We start from the raw sequence: 17,061 nt of genomic DNA, 5'->3' as shown, positions 1-17,061 counted from the left end.
GGCAAAGACGCTCTTTGCTATTAGCCTACTCTTGAGGCAGCACCTGTGTTACAGTGAAAAACAACTTCTTGTCCATGGTAATATATACCTGATCACCACAATAATCACATCAGTAATCCTGTTTAGGACCTTAATCCTTGTGGTTTCAAGGTTGCAAGCGCACAGAATCTGACACTGCAAGGTTTGTCAGTCACACTTAGCCTGACAAGTGAAGGCAGAAACAAGTGCTAAACTTCCCCACGAACTAAGATCTTTCAGTAGCCTATTAATATGACAAATTTACCTTGTCCTTGTTTAGTTAATATAATTTGAACTGGTGAGCAATTCATTCTTTTAATGACAATTATATGCCTTTTTTTCAAGTCTAATAATTACATCTAAAATAAATTGGCCCTTCAGGAAGTCTATCGGAATCTGAAGCTGCTACCTGCGTAAATAATACACACTGCTCCATTACAGAGAAGTATAAACTTTAATGTTCACAGTTTTTTTAATTACTCAGAGGCAATGAGGAATAGGGAAGGTCATGTTCAAGCATATTAGCTGATTTGTTAATTGGTACTGGGCTAGATCCTATGCTCATGTAGGTCAGGGTAGCTCCACAAAAGCCAAAGGAATAACACAGACTTATCCCAGCTGGTCATCTAGCATACTACTGTAAAACTGTGTGTTGCATAAAATAAAAAAGCAGTCCGAACCTGCATCACACTTGGACAACTGATGAAAGAGTTTGGAAACACCAAGAAAAAATTTCTATAGTAAAGCTGTAACTAAAATGCCTTGAAAGAGTCTAGAAAGAGCAAGGCTGAACAGATTTCACAATAATTGGGTAGTAACCCCAAACCATTTATAGCTCTATGTGGATAATGAATCCACTTGTCCAGATTGATTTGTTTTGGCAGGAATATCACTAATACCATATTTTTTGCAAGGAACTTATAATATTCCTCTGACAGAATAAGCTTGAACTCCTTTGACAGAATAAGCAGTGATACTCATGCTACACTGACTGTCTGGAAAGATTATAAGGCATCTGTGATGCCATAGGGACTGTCAGTATGTCTCTTATCTATCCCATACAGAAGGGACATTTGTTTATATCAGGTGATATAAATAACTCTTTCCCAGCTGTCAGCAGCTTCACACTAATCTCTGCACATTGCTGTCCCAAGCTCAAGAGCTCCATAAAGATGTCCTGAGTTCCACTGAAGTGTCTGCATACTAGGCTTCTTCCAATTGCTGCCTCCTTGAAGACAATGCACACAAAAATGTACCTGTGTCATTCACAGTTCACACAAACCATCACTCCATATCCCAATGACAGAGAGGCTTTATAATAAAAGCAAAGCAAGCTGTGCTTAAAAGTTGAGGCCATTTTAAAATGAACATTTGTGACCTTCTATCTGTGTTAGGTTCTCTATTTAAAAAACTAATCACTGCAAACACAGAGACCAGATGAAGATCAGAACAATGATAGGAGGAGGAGCCTAATGAGCTAATTAGCAAAAATGGAGAAGACTGAATCAGCTACTCCTAGAATCTATTCAAGGGGAATGATTAGTGCAGTTAGTTCCACTTAATTTTTACCATTGTGGAGTTCGACCCTTAAGAAGGAAAAAAAAGGGAGGAACAAGCATCATGTTTAGCTTACAATGAACATAGCAAACTAAGCTGATTCACTCACTATCAAGTCTTGAAAGGCAGAAAGGAAAGAAACACATGAAAATGAAGCAGAACACTTGCACACAGATTTATTGTTTTCTGAAGTAAGAACAATGTTTTCCAGTTTCCTAGTTGCCCTTTTTCTCAAGTACTGGCAGACATGAAAATTTGTTTTTTTATTTTAGCATTGTCCTGGTTTGGCCTAAACCAGGCCAATTTTCCTTTCAGTGATTTTTACTTTCAGCTAAGTCTCCTCTAAGTAACTGCACTTTCTGAAACTAACTGCATGTTTTGCAGACAGTGTCTGCTTCCAGGGCTGATAACGCTCAAAGTTTGTAGTTATCGCTGAGGCACCGGTAAGGATGTTATGTAGAAAGGCTCTTGCTGTACTTATTCTTAGAGAAACCAAGGTCACTGCTAAATTCCTCACTGCTTACGAGTGAAGAGCCGAAGGGGGGTCACACCTGCAGGGAGGAGCGGACAGGGCAGGTGACCCAAAATTGACCAACGAGGGTATTCCATCCCATACACGTCATTCTCAGTATAAAGCGGGGGGATCACGAGGGTCTCGCTCTCTTTCTGCTATGGCCGGTGTCCAAAGAGGACTCCGTCTGTTTTCCTGCTGCCCCCGATCCCGATCCGTGCATCCCTGAATCCAGCTCTCGACCGTCGCTAGGCCCAGGCTGGGCCTTCCCGGAGCCTGCCCTGCAGTGCCGGTGGTGACGTGGCTGACTTCAGGGGAGCTCGATCTTGGTTTTGTATATATATTTGTATATATTTGTATATATTTGATTATTTCTATTATTATTATTATACTCTTTTTCATTATTATAGTTCATTAAAACTGTTTTAACTTTCCAACCCGGAAGTCTCTCTCACTTTTCCCTTTCCCTTCAGGTGGTGGGGGGGAGGGTTAACAGAGAGCGTCTGCCACAGGTTTAATAGCTGGCCCAGCTTTAAACTGTGACAAGCATGAAAACAGTTCAGAGACTTTTGCCATTCTATGGGAAATCTTTGGGAATTTAGCTAGAAATTCTTCACTAAATAGTCCCATGTTCTTCTGATATCAAGCTGTCATTTTAGGATTAAGACTGATATTTATCCCTATACAAAGAGCTAGCACAAGATCTACACACTGTTTATGTACACCTAACTTCTACATAATCCATTTTTTTTTTTAATTTATTATTGTCATCTATCATGTTCTCTGTAGCAACAGCCTGGGGATAAACACTCCTTTAAGTAAAAGTTATCAAACTTCTCCACCAAACTAAGTACTCCCTGCCCAATGAATTTCCTATTTTAAAATAGCATTAGGGAGTTTTTCTCACTGCAAAGTTATTAAGCCACAGTATTTCATAAAGTGCTTGCAGGTAATTAAAAGCCCAGTATAAAGTGAGGCAAAATCACATACAACTGTAATTTTGTGCTGTAGCTTTTAATAAGCTCACTAGCAATCACACAGGAAGACCTCCAGGGATGGTGACTCCACCACTTCCCTGGGCAGCCTGTTCCAATGCTTGACAACCCTTTCTGTGAAGAAATTTTTCCTAATATCCATTCTAAACTTCCCCTGGTGCAACTTGAAGCCATTTCCTCTCATCCTACCATTTGTTACTTGGGAGAAGAGACTGACACCCACCTCACTACAACCTCCTTTCAGATAGTTGTAGAGAGCAATAAGGTCACCCCTCAGTCTCCTTTTCTCCAGGCTAAACAACCCCTCAGCCACTCCTCATAAGACTTGTGCTCTAGACCCTTCACCAGCTTTGTTGCCCTTCTTTGGACTCACTCCAGCACCTCAATGTCTTCCTTGTAGTGAGGGGCCTAAAAGTGAACACAGTATTTGAGGTGTGGCCTCACCTGTGCCGAGTACAGGGGGATGATCACTTCCCTAGTCTTGCTGGCCACACTATTTCTGATACAAGCCAGGATGCTGTTGGCCGCCTTGGCCACCTGGGCACACTGCTGGCTCATATTCAGTCGGCTGTCGATCAACACCCCCAGGTCCTTTTCCGCCAGGCAGCTTTCCAGCCACTCTTCCCCAAGCCTGTAGCGTTGCATGGGGTTGTTGTGACCCAAGTGCAAGACCTGACACTTAGCCTTGTTGAACCTCATACAGTTGGCCTCAGCCCATTGATCCAGCCTGTCCAGATCTCTCTGCAGAGCCTTCCTACCCTCCAGCAGATCAACACTCCCGCCCAACTTGGTGTCGTCTGCAAACTTCCTGAGGGTACACTCGATGCCCTCGTCCAGATCATTGATAAAGATATTGAACAGAACTGGCCCCAATACTGAGCCCTGGGGAACACCACTTGTGACCGGCCACCAACTGGATTTAATTCCGTTCACCACAACTATCTGGGCCCGGCCATCCAGCCAGTTTTTTTACCCAGCGAAGCGTACACCTGTCCAAGCCTTGAGCAGTCAGTTTCTCCAGAAGAATGCTGTGGGAAATGGTGTCAAAGGCCTTACTGAAGTCTAGATAGACATGGTTTCTCTTGAACACATACTAATGGATGGTAGAGGCAAGCATGTTATTTTCATGCAAGTGAGCAGCTTACTGGCATGGAGGCCAAATCATAAAAATGAGTTATAATTGTCCCCTTTGAAGAGCCCCATAAATAATTTTGAAAAGACACAGGACAGTGCAGATTTGTGCCAAGGCCTATTACAGACTGAAATAGAGAAACCCTAAATGATTAGTATCACATGCAGCTCATTTACCTAAGAAATATGCTGCAAAATCTTGGCTTGCATTCAAGGGAAATGCCTGGCTTTTAGGAAAAAAATGCTATTTAAGAAATCTAATGCAGAAGAATATAAGGGACAATTGAATTACAGTCCAGATAATTAACAGTAAAAAGAATGGCAGCAGGCATTACAAAGTGTTCTCTGACAAATATAAACAAATCAGAAAATGTATTGGTGAGCAGAACTCATCACTGTGAGAATTAATTACATATCTTTTTCCTAAACTATGGTTATGAAGTACAGATTCCTGCTCACTCACACTGATAACAGGAAAAAAACAAGGATATTCTTGCCAGGTCCTTTTTGAAGTTCTTTCTTGATCTTGTTTGTTACTCCAGCAGTCCTTTGGCTGCCTGGCTCATGTCCCATTAGAAAAAATCTATGTGATCCTTTTCCAAACATGAAATCATACCCATTTGTAGAACATTTTGGGGAAAGAAGACAACTCTTAGAAGCTGTTTTAAAACTGACCATTTTAAATAGGCTTAAGAAACCATACAACCTCCTTATCAAGTTCTTTATGAGGCACTATGCTACTGACTGTAATATAAGTAGTTTTTGCTTATGAAAAATCATACCCAGAAATGCTTGATAAAATAGAAAATTTAAGGAAGTGCAGTCTGTTCATGGGAAGCATCCATCACAAACACCACCTCTGGAAACGATTAGCAGTGTACAGAGGACCTTAAATCTTCAGCCTGCAACAGGTATTATGAGCTATGTTCAAAGGACTGGAAAATATCACCTCAATCCAAAACAATATAGAAATATATATCCATAATAGATATATATATATAGATCCATAAAAAGCAGGGAAGCTTTTCCCAGAAGGCGGCAAAGAACTGATCTGTTTTACAGCTAAATAAACATTTATATAAGACCAGTCTTGCTGGGTCAGACCAAAAGTATATCTAGTCAGTATCCTCTGTGACAGAGTTGATGAGTAAATGCTTAGGGAAAATTGTAACAGCAAGGTGGATATATATGATAGTTCTTTTTAAAACCCCCCTAACCTCCAACCACATGCAGCTCCGTGATTTCCTGAGCTGGATGTAGTTTCTATGTCTCTAAGTACTCCCAATGAATATCTCTTCCATGAATTTGCCCAGACTTCTCTTTACTCATGTAAACTTTTAGCATGTGCAATGTCCTTTAGCAAGGACTTCTATTGCTTATCTACATGTATGGGACTGACAGAATGTATGAAGAGATTCCAGGTTTTCTTCCTTCTATCCCTTTAAAATCACAGGCTCATTCCTCTCATATAGACCAGCCCTTATAATGTCTGATTTACAACAGGACATTTCTGTAGGCAGTCTTAGCCTTTCAAATAGAGCAAGAAGTGCTCATGATTTTAGCTCTAAATATATATGGGTTTAATCCCCAGAGCTGATGTCCAATTAAGGGTGTTACATACAAATGTCATCTTCTATCACTGTTTCTTCTATGTAGCTTTGAAGACTTCTTTTCCTGTGCGATCATAATGGAATTTATTATCTTCATGGTAGAGGCATTTCTCCTGGACAATCTGACTTTTCTGTAAGGTCTTTTTATTCTTCAGGCTGTTAATTACTCTCTTGCTTCAGGTCTGACATTCATTTTCACAGGACTCCTCATATATGCTTCAATCACATCAGTTTTTTCTCTCTTCCCCTCTAATTAGCACCATACTGGTTTTCTCAGCCTTTCCATTTCCCAGCCAAAGCAACTATAACCCCCTTGCCATTATATGATCTTTTTAATGCCCTTCTGCCTTGATAGACTCTATACTCCCTGCAACATGGCAAACAGACATATTCACACTCAGCTGCTGTCTAATGAGTTTCTTTGTCTGCGAGACTCACCATATCCAATGACCAAATTGATTTCCTGTTGATCACCCTTGAGTCACGCTTCTGTTATGACTCTTCCTAACTGCTACCAGCTCTATCTTATGGGATGCAGCCAGCTAATGACACTGTTCTGTCCCCCTCATTTTGTTAAACTGCCTGAAGCAGAGTGCTGTGAATAAAACATTCTTAGCACCTGCATGGATGGACTTTCCAAAAGGAATTTAGCCTAAATATGAACAGGAAGGATGATGGCTCACAGATGTGAAGCAAGACAAATATTTGAGTCCTTGAGGTACCATAAGACCACTGCCATATTCAAAACATCATACAAGCATTAATTTCCACTGTATGGTTGGGGAGGAAGAAATTGGGAGCATTCAGAACAGTGCATGTGCCATTTGTCAACCCAACTCCACGCATTTTCTAAGGCAATTTATAAATGCCTCTGTCTTTTATACAGCCCATCAATGCATATCCTGTTCATTTGTTACAAGTTTCTTCTTACAGCACATTGATGTCATGTAAATAACAGGCCTGCCTACACATTTTCCCATCCAAGCTGCTTCTTAGTGGAGAATTGTGGGGTTTGGACAAAATTAAGTATATTTATCGAAAAAAAAATACTTTGTCAAAAACCAAAGTACTACTCTTGCCTTTGTTTTCTAGAGTAAAAAAGCCACACTTTTAGCTTCCTTCTATCTCCTTTAGTTCCTCTACTCACTACCATAGGGTTTTTCTGCACCTGTTTTCAGTTTGAGTTCCTTTTTCCATATGAAGTATCTCCAGTGTAGTAGATAATGATATAGTCCTATTTCCTCTGGAAATACTTCACCAGGCACATGCAAGAGACATTTTAACTGTTTTTCATTGGATAGTTGGTAGGAATTCCTTCTCTTCCTCATATACCCAGATTGTGCCTTTCTTCAGTGGTTGCTAACTGAATACCTTCCAGTTTATAAAATAATTTCTTATCGTTGTTCCCAAAGTGCACAATTTGGTACTGTTAAATTCCATTTCTAATACACCACACTTGAAAGTCATTATTTTATTCTGTATGATATATTGAACCTCTTCCATACTGGTAACACTTCCCAACTTCCCATCATTAACAATTTTTATTAGCATATACCTACTGTGTATTAAGATTGCTATTTGAGTCCTAAAACCTTTCCATAATGCATTCTAAGTCTGATGTCCTCTCCTTTCAAGACAGCTTCTCATCAGTTCCTTATCCACCCTTCTTTTCATTACTAAACTCCAATTTCTCCAGGAAATTTCCTTGATTCCTTTTGTTCACACAGTTAAAGAATCTTACATCCAGCCAACTAGGATGCTTTCACACTTCACTCTGGCACTTCTAGTTCACAGCGCAGGTGAAGCCATCTCATGTGTGATCATATCCACTAAAATATAGGAACCCTGATCTTATATCACAACTCTGTGGCATTAGTCATTGTACAGGGAAGACACAAACAGATTTCTCCAAAGAAATTACAGTAAGTAAATTGCACTTATTGCTGTTAAAAAGTCTCCTATGATGACTAGAATTTGAATATCTTTTGGAGAAGAGGTCTGAAATAAGCAGTCCCAGAAGATTTCAGGAGTCTGCAGAAAATATGAGTCCTAATTATAGGTGAATATAGAATTATAAAATATTACATTTCCAGGCTTTTTTTAGCTCAGCTTATCCTAGAATGATTCGTTAAGCTGAACAAATACAGGCCTTGCTAGCCAATGTGACAGACCAAACCATCTAGAAAGGAAAACCAGAAACCCCTATGAGAGGTTACTTCATATTCCTTTCTCCAGAGCTGGCTTTAGTTCCAAATAAAATAAACCAAAGTCAATAGTATCCAGTCTATATGGGGCAAAAATGTCCACCAAATATCATTCTTGCTATCAGAACAGAACAACTGATTTCCTGCGACAGACCTAAATTCCTTTTTCTTTTTTATAAATACACCTAAATAATAATCTGATGGGCAGGAAAGTAAGAACTCTTTATACCTAGGTACCATCCTAATTTTAGAGTAAACAAGTTGACTAAATTACACCATCAATAACTTCCATCTGAGTTGCTGACTGAATTCATTGAGGCAGAATTCTCTGTATTTCTCAAACTGCAATTAATGAATAAATAAAATCATAACAGTTAAAAACTGTGGAAAGAATTTGCTTATGGGCAGTGAGTAATAAAAAAATCTGGGTTAAACCAGAAAATACCTAGATGATTACAGAACAATATATTTATTCAGAAAATATTGAAGGAGATTAGCTTTCAACTACACCGAAAAGAAATAAAAGTAGAAAAAGCAGTTTCTCTACTAGAAAAAAATGCAACCAATATCCTAATGGATTTTTCCTAGCTGACCAGTGCAAGAAATATCAATGTAAATACAGAGCTAAATCCTCCAGGGATGCTGTTTTGCTTGATGTTATCATTTCACGTGTAAAAGCTGGGTGCATTGTCCATAGCGTGTTAGCTACTACAAACATTATCCTGACATGACACAGAGCCCCGTACGGCTCTGGCTTCTAAAGATATGCACTTAAGCTTACATCCAGAATATAATGCAAATTGGGTAGTGTTAAATAAAAATGAGTTGCTTTTGTGTGACCCCCATCCTCCCTCAGTCACTTGTGCCCCTCTCATCCCAGCATAATTTCATAATGGCTTCAAGCTGTTCTAACACAGCACAGGGAAACAGCTTGCACTCAGCAGCAGAAGGCAAAAGTGAGCTTTAAATACTGTTTCTACACTCCCCTTTTCATGATATTATGGCTTCCATCCAAGACTCTGGTCCTCCGATTTCAAAGCAACAACTGCACAGTAAGAGTGCAACACCGCTCTAATCTACAACACAAATCTTATTAAAATGCAGTGAAGAGCCTGTATGGGCTTGCTTTTTCTTTGTAGATTCACTGCAGCTGTACAGATGTCTTAAATGTGCCATTAAAATGGTTCACAAGACCTGGCAGCACAGTTGATTTCACTTTAAGGAATGCTGTCAACATTAATTTCATTTTAGAAATAGACTTATTCTTGCTTCTTAAAATGATAGCTTAGTAAGTATAACTTACATCTCACAGTTTAAAGTAAACTGACAGATTTATCTGGATTTTATTGAGCCTGAACAATTAAAATAGCTTATTTGTTTTTCAGCATTAGCCCAAGGTTATTGTTCTTGCTTCAGTCTCCTATCACAGCAAAATTGTTCCATCTCCTTTTTCCTTCCCATCCTGAATCCTCACTTCAAGCAAAATCAAAGATCTTGCTATTCAAGTACACATGTATTCATGAGATTTTTCTATCTTCCCTTTCCCTTTCTCATCACCAGTTTTTAAGGAGCCTACGTAGCATCTATATGATGCTTGCACACATTTAAGTGCTGGTTCATGACAGTTCTTACACTGGTATATGATTCCTTACTTGGGAAAAGCTGGCAACTTGCAGATCATCATGTGCAAAACAAAGGCAGCTGAAAAAATGTTATACCAGACTGCCTGGTCACAGGTTAGGGGAAGCTGCAATTACTTTAGGTCTGGCAGGATGATGATTTGTTGGCCTAAACGATGGCAGGATGCATTTCCTGGGAGTCCTATGAAGAAATCCGCCTAAGACACACTATAGTAAAGTGTTCTAGAAAGCATCTTAAACTAGCTCAGTGTCTCTTAAAGAATTCCCATGGAGATTTCCACTTAAACAGTGAGATGAGCCTTATTTAGAATCTTTATTATGTTAAATGCCACCTTCTCTTTCCAATTAATCTTTGCCTTTGAATGCAGATGTATCATTTTACTGATAACAGGAGTCTTTGTCAGAGAATATTTAAAGTCCAGCTATTCTATATATAGCACTAAGCTGGTCACAGGGTTCTCATTTCTATCCTGCAAGCAAAGCTATACAGCAAAATTGTTAAAGTAGGCAATGGAGGGTTTTGTAAAGCACAGAACTTTGTAAAAGAGTAAAGTCTTTGACCTAATATTACAGAAGGCTTTCCCAAAACCATTGGAATATTGGGAAAAATTGTGGAATTTAATGCTAGTTGCAGTTGCAGGATTGACATTTACCTCAAGTTTCCTCTCAAAAATATCTGAGGCCAGGAGTTTGCAACCACTTTGGTGCATATGAGCGTAAGAGCAAGCACACAGGATCAGGCCACAGGGCTCTCTAGTCCAGTATCCTGACAGTGGCCAAAAGCAGTCGCCTAGGAAGGAGTATAGAGCACGTACACGTGATACTTTTCCAAGTATTCTCCTAACACTTGTGGCTCAGGAATTTTGACATAGATAATATTAAGCATATGGCTAAAAAAAAATTTTAAATCTAAAAGAATCAGTAGCATAACACATGTTAAGAATGTGCAGAAGTGTTCGCAACATCAGAATTTCAGATAATTTTAGGAGAAGCAAAGTGGACATGTTAATTAGAAACCAGTCTAAGACTGCTGAACTCATTTCACATAGATCAACGAAACATCCATCAGACAGAAACAGCTATTGATCAATTCTGACCTGGATTTAAATCACAGGCCTGGGGCTGGAGGGCTCTGTACATGGTTACCATTCCCAGAACCATATAATTCCTTAGCAGCACAACTTTAATGGGAAAACAGAAAACCGGATGGTCCAACTAAAAGACAATCAGAAGTCCCAGTATGCATTTACCTAAGTAGACAGATTCACAGACTAGAAGTAGAAGCAGCAGGAGGGGAAGGAACTGAAAAGAGACATGAAAATAACCACATTGTTTATAGCTAAGCAGTAATATTAACATTACATCTTCTTGCAGCATTTAAGCAACCAAGGGTCTTTATATGCCTTGATGCTTTACACATCCTATCAGCTTTCTCAGATGAAAAGATAAGAATATGTCTTTCAATCCATCAATAGAAACCGCTGTTGTGATAACAAAAAAATTAAGGAAATTTTAAAATCACAGAAAAATAACAGTTTCAGCAGTGAAAGCCAGGGTGCTAAAGTGATAGGACCATCCTTTTTTTGATATGGGTTTAGAGCAAATGTTTGAAACACTCAAGACATGCTTTTTATAGCACTAAGGTTGTAATGTCACATAGATATTTGAATAGCCAGTGGTACTTCTTAAATAAAAGCATATCACTTTTTAAAAAGTGCCATTACTGGCCAATGTGGCCAGTCTCACAAAGCGAACAGCATGTGCTCTTTGCACTGAAGTCCATCTGAACTGAGTATGCCTTTTACATTGCCAAGATCTTATTTGGCACTGAAGACTGGGCCTGGCTCTATACAAGAAATACATCAAGTAGTATTACAAGAAATGTATTGTTTATAAGGGATGCATCTATATTTTATACCCAGAATAGGTCCCAAGATAGCATTTCTTGCACAAAGTTTTATAGAGTTCAGTTTTGTCTTTTCAAGTAAAGGGCTGCAGTGTCACATCTGTTACCGCTTTTGCAGTGTGATTTGCAAGGAAATAATACAAGGCATCACATTTAGCATCTGTAACCATTTCTGAATTTTTACATAATTTATGGTTCCCTCTCATAAACTCTTGGTCCCATTCTCACTCAGACTCTTTGGTGCTTTCTCTCACATCATGCCTCATTGTATGAGCAATTGCAGTCAAACTTCAAATAGCAGCACACATATCTTTTCAGTCTCTGCTTATATTTGCTTCTGCTCTGATGCCTTTAAACTTTAAACTATATAAACTATTTATATTATGTACACAGTATACAGATTATATAAACTACTAGCATCTACTAAAGTTTAGAGAAAAGGCAAGCTGTCTTGTCTGCTTTTTAGGTAAGCAGTTTTCTTTTCCCAACAAATATCTACATAAGCCATCTCCCCTTCCCACCTGTTCATTCCCACTTGAATGGCTAAAAGTGAACTATTCAACCATTTTTTTCTTGGCTATTTACCTAAAACAATGGAAACCTGAGCTGACTTGGATCCATGGGTGCAACTTTAATATAAACAAAAGAACAGGTACAAGAAACAGAATACAGAATAAACAGGGCAGAGAGCGCACTAAGAATCCCTGAATTAAGGAAAATATACAAATTCTGGAAGTAACTAAGGTTCACAAGATATATAAGGATGAAGAACTCCTTGCAGTTCCCTGACTGAGATCTGAACATAATAGTTCTGTATGTACTATAATGAGCTTTCCCTTGGCTGTGCAGATCTTTAGGATCTGTTGTTGAAAACCAAAGGTGTATTGTGTAGAAAGGAGACAAATAAACAAAGGAGAGGGAGAGGAATTTTTTAGGCTAACAATATCCGACCACAGCTTGGATAACATTCACCTGACGGAGGGCAGCTTAAACCATGACAAAAGCTGCCCAGCATTTCACCTTGTTTCAGCTAACGGGAGATCCAGAAAGAGTTTGTGTTCTGGCCATCACAACCACATTCCTCATTAACCATCTTTGCCCAGGAATGGTTCCTTTGGAGCCTTCTGACAGAACAGCATTTATGAACACATTGCATTGCTTATCACCACAGACAGGTCATCCTAACCCAAGGCTTGCTGGAGCTGCTGCCCTTTCAGGCTATGCCTATAACAGCAAATTAAGTTGTGCCAGGGAGCATTTCTAGAATATGGAATTTGTCTACACTGTGAAACTGTCAGCATGTTTTCTGGCACGGTTTTGTCCCAGGCTTGCTAGAACTCTGCCAAACAGTTCCTGGGCAAAGTTCAGGAGTTAGCACAGGCCAGAGACTGCTACCAATACAAAGTCTAGATGTGGCCATCCTCTTTCAGAGACTAAAAGAGTTTAAATGTATGGACAAAAGCTATTCCATGCCAACTGGATTCAGTGACAAAGGACAACGTTGGTATGTTTAATTTACTAGTACAGATGGATCCAGAGAAACCTCAAATCCCTGCAGTTTTGAACCTTCTATATTGCTGTCTTCAAATCACTTGCTGCCTGGTATATTCCTGGATACACATTTGATTTTCACACTGAGATGAGGAAATAATTTAATTTTCAGAATTAGATTTACTACTCTTATCTAAAAAGGCTGTGTATTCTAAGCAGCAGCTACACACTGTCACCAGCACCTGAGAAAGGAATCCTGAAATAAACTTTGATAGGGCTATCATAACACTTAAAAATACTCAGATGAGCCAGATGAGGCAAAATCAGACCCTGAAATTCCCATGATGAAACATTTGATAACAGAGAAACATTTGCGAACAGAGAAGGACTTGTGGGTGATGTGATGGTTGGAGGCCATCTTGGGCATAGCAATCACGAAATGATAGGGTTTTGATTCTTGGAGAAGTAACCTTCTATGACAAGGTGACCCGGTTAGTGGATGAGGGAAAGGCTGTGGATGTTGCCTACCTAGACATTAGTAAAGCCTTTAACACAATTTCCCACAGCATTCTCCTGGAGAAACTGACTGCTCATGGATTGGACGGGTGTACGCTTCGCTGGGTGTCCTGGTTTCACTGGGATTTGATTTCAGTTTGTGGCCAACCATGGTGATCAAGGCCCTCAGCAGTTAAATCCAAGGCAGCTGACCCTGGCTGGCCCACAGGTGTATTCTATATCATTGACATCAAGCTCACTATAAAAGAGAGGGTTTGGTGGGAAGAGGTGAGGATTTTCTTGCTGCTTTTCTCTGCTTGTTGTGATTGCTGGTACAACTTGCCAGTGATTTGTGGATGAGTATATTTTTGCCTGTTTTGTGTTGTTATTTATATTGATTTTCTTCATTTCATTAAATCTGGTTAACTTCATCCCACAAGTCTCCTTCTCTTTTTCCCAATTCCCTTCCTCATTTGGGGAAGGGACATTGGGTAAGAGAAAAGGGGCTATTGTTTAGCCCTGGGTGCGGGCTAAAGGTAGACAGTTTATTTGGTGCCCAATGCAAAGAGATCAACTGGGAGAACCATAGACTTCTGGTTTAAGAGTCTTTGAGGGTTCAAGTTTTCAGAGATTTGACTGGTTTTAGTATGAGTCTTCATCATTTTAGTGTCAGTAGCAGGGCCACTAGGTGGAATTCTCTGTTGTTTGGTTTTACAGTTGCTTTTGGGATGGCTAATCAAATGTGTGGTTTGGCCGTTGTTTGTTACTGGTTTTGTGCGGTTTGTCACTTCGGGGCATGAACTTAAAGGGATCAGTCTGCTATGTGGTTTGGCATTGGTTTATGGTATTATAAATTCTTTTGAAACTGGGAACATTTGATTTCTATGGAATGGGAATGAGTGATCTGTATGTTCTTTTTCCTTTGAAGCGGATCTCACTGGCTGTTGAAAATTTTGAATACCTGTGGGATGTTTTGACCAACATGCTCCTATTGTCAGGACTTTTGAATGTTTTTCAGTTCTTTCTCTTGCTTCAACATAAGTATAAAGGCAGATACAGCACAGCTGCTACTACCACTGTAACAGACTGTCACAGTTTAAAGCTGGGCCAGCTATTAAACCTGTGGCAGACACTCTCTGTTAACCCTACCCCCCTGTCCTGGTTTGGCCTAAACCAGGCCGATTTTCCTTTCAGTGATTTTTACTTTCAGCTAAGTCTCCTCTAAGTAACTGCACTTTCTGAAACTAACTGCATGCTTTTGCAGACAGTGTCTGCTTCCAGGACTGATAACGCTCGAAGTTTGTAGTTATCACTGAGGCACCGGTAGGGATGTTGTGCAGAAAGGCTCTTGCTGTACTTATTCTTGAGAGAAACCAAGGTCACTGCTGAATTCCTCATTGCTTACGAGTGAAGAGCCGAAGGGGGGGGTCGCAGCTGCAGTGGGGAGCAGACAGGGCAGGTGACCCAAAATTGACCAACGAGGGTATTCCATCCCATACACGTCATTCTCGGTATAAAGTGGGGGGATCACGAGGGTCTCGCTCTCTTTCTGTTATGGCCGGTGTCCAGGGAGGACTCCGTCTGTTTTCCTGCTGCCCCTGATCCCGATCCGTGCGTTCCTGAATCCAGCTCTCGACCGTCGCTAGGCCCAGGCTGGGCCTTCCCGGAGCCTGCCCTGCAGTGCCGGTGGTGACGTGGCTGACTTCAGGGGAGCTCAATCTTGGTTTTGTATATATATTTGTATATATTTGATTATTTCTATTATTATTATTATACTTTTTTTTCATTATTATAGTTTATTAAAACTGTTTTAATTTTCCAACCCAGAAGTCTCTCTCCCTTTTCCCTTTCCCTCTGGGGGGAGGGGGGGGGATAACAGAGGGCATCTGCCGCAGGTTTAATCGCCAGCCCAGCTTTAAACCGTGACAGATTTATTGGCGCCCAACGTGGGGCTCGAACCCACGACCCTGAGATTAAGAGTCTCATGCTCTACCGACTGAGCTAGCCAGGCAGGAGGAGAGGGATAACCGGATTTATTGGACTGTGTGGATTCGATGGCCTGGCACATTAGAACCACAAAAGTATCGAGCCCTGGTAGACACTGGTGCACAGTGCACCCTCATGCCATCGAATCATAAAGGGACAGAATCTGTCAGTATCTCGGGAATAACAGGGGGATCTCAAGAGTTATCTGTATTGGAGGCCGAAGTGAGCCTAACTGAAAATGAATGGAAAAAGCACCCCATTGTGACTGGTCCAGATGCTCCATGCATCCTTGGCATAGACTACCTTAAGAAAGGGTATTTTAAGGACCCAAAAGGATATAGATGGGCCTTTGGTGTAGCAGCTGTAGAGACTGAGGACATTAAACAGCTGTCTACCTTGCCTGGCCTCTCAGAGGATCCTTCTGTTGTGGGGTTGCTGAAAGTTGAAGAACAACAGGTGCCAATTGCTACTGCCACGGTGCACCGACGACAATATCGCACCAATCGAGACTCCCTGATCCCCATTCATAAACTGATTAGACAATTAGAAAATCAAGGAGTGATTAGCAAGACTCGCTCACCCTTTAATAGGCCTATATGGCCAGTGCAAAAGTCTAATGGAGAATGGAGATTAACTGTGGACTATCGTGGCCTAAATGAAGTTACACCACCGCTGAGTGCTGCTGTGCCAGACATGCTAGAACTTCAATACGAACTGGAGTCAAAGGCAGCCAAGTGGTACGCCACTATAGACATTGCTAATGCATTTTTCTCTATTCCCTTGGCACCAAAGTGCAGGCCACAGTTTGCTTTTACCTGGAGAGGTATCCAGTACACCTGGAATCGACTGCCCCAGGGGTGGAAACACAGTCCTACTATTTGCCACGGACTGATCCAGACTGCACTAGAAGAGGGTGGAGCTCCAGAACATTTGCAATATATTGATGACATCATTGTATGGGGTGATACAGCAGCAGAAGTTTTTGACAAAGGGGAGAAAATCATCCAAATTCTTCTGAAAGCTGGTTTTGCCATAAAAAGAGGCAAGGTCAAGGGGCCTGCCCGGGAGATCCAGTTTTTAGGGATTAGATGGCAAGATGGGCGTCGCCAGATCCCGATAGAGGTGATCAACAAAATAACAGCTATGTCCGCACCAACTAACAAAAAGGAAACACAAGCCTTCTTAGGCGTTGTGGGTTTCTGGAGAATGCATATTCCAGATTACAGCCAGATTGTACGCCCTCTTTATCAGGTGACCAGAAAGAAAAATGATTTTCAGTGGGGCCCTGAACAACAACAGGCTTTTGAACAGATTAAACAAGAAATTGTGCATGCAGTAGCCCTTGGACCAGTCCGTATGGGACAAGATGCTAAAACTGTGCTCTACACCTCAGCTGGGGACAATGGTCCTACCTGGAGCCTCTGGCAGAAAGTACCAGGGGAGACTCGAGGTCGACCCCTAGGATTTTGGAGTCGAGGATACAAGGGCTCTGAGGCCAATTACACCCCAACTGAAAA

The 17,061-nt window shown here is 40.7% G+C and overlaps 1 non-coding gene across 1 annotated transcript; it reads right to left on the bottom strand.

The window, feature by feature from the left end:
- Positions 1–15,496: 15,496 nt before the first annotated feature.
- TRNAK-CUU (transfer RNA lysine (anticodon CUU)) lies at positions 15,497–15,569 on the bottom strand. Its single transcript has one exon. It is a non-coding gene; the product is annotated as a tRNA-Lys (tRNA).
- Between the last annotated feature and the right edge of the window lie 1,492 nt (positions 15,570–17,061).

This window comes from Nyctibius grandis, chromosome W, assembly GCF_013368605.1.
Source record: "Nyctibius grandis isolate bNycGra1 chromosome W, bNycGra1.pri, whole genome shotgun sequence".
Taxonomy (NCBI): domain Eukaryota; kingdom Metazoa; phylum Chordata; class Aves; order Nyctibiiformes; family Nyctibiidae; genus Nyctibius; species Nyctibius grandis.
Note: the sequence above shows the minus strand (reverse complement) of the source record. Positions and strands in the feature narration are given on the sequence as shown.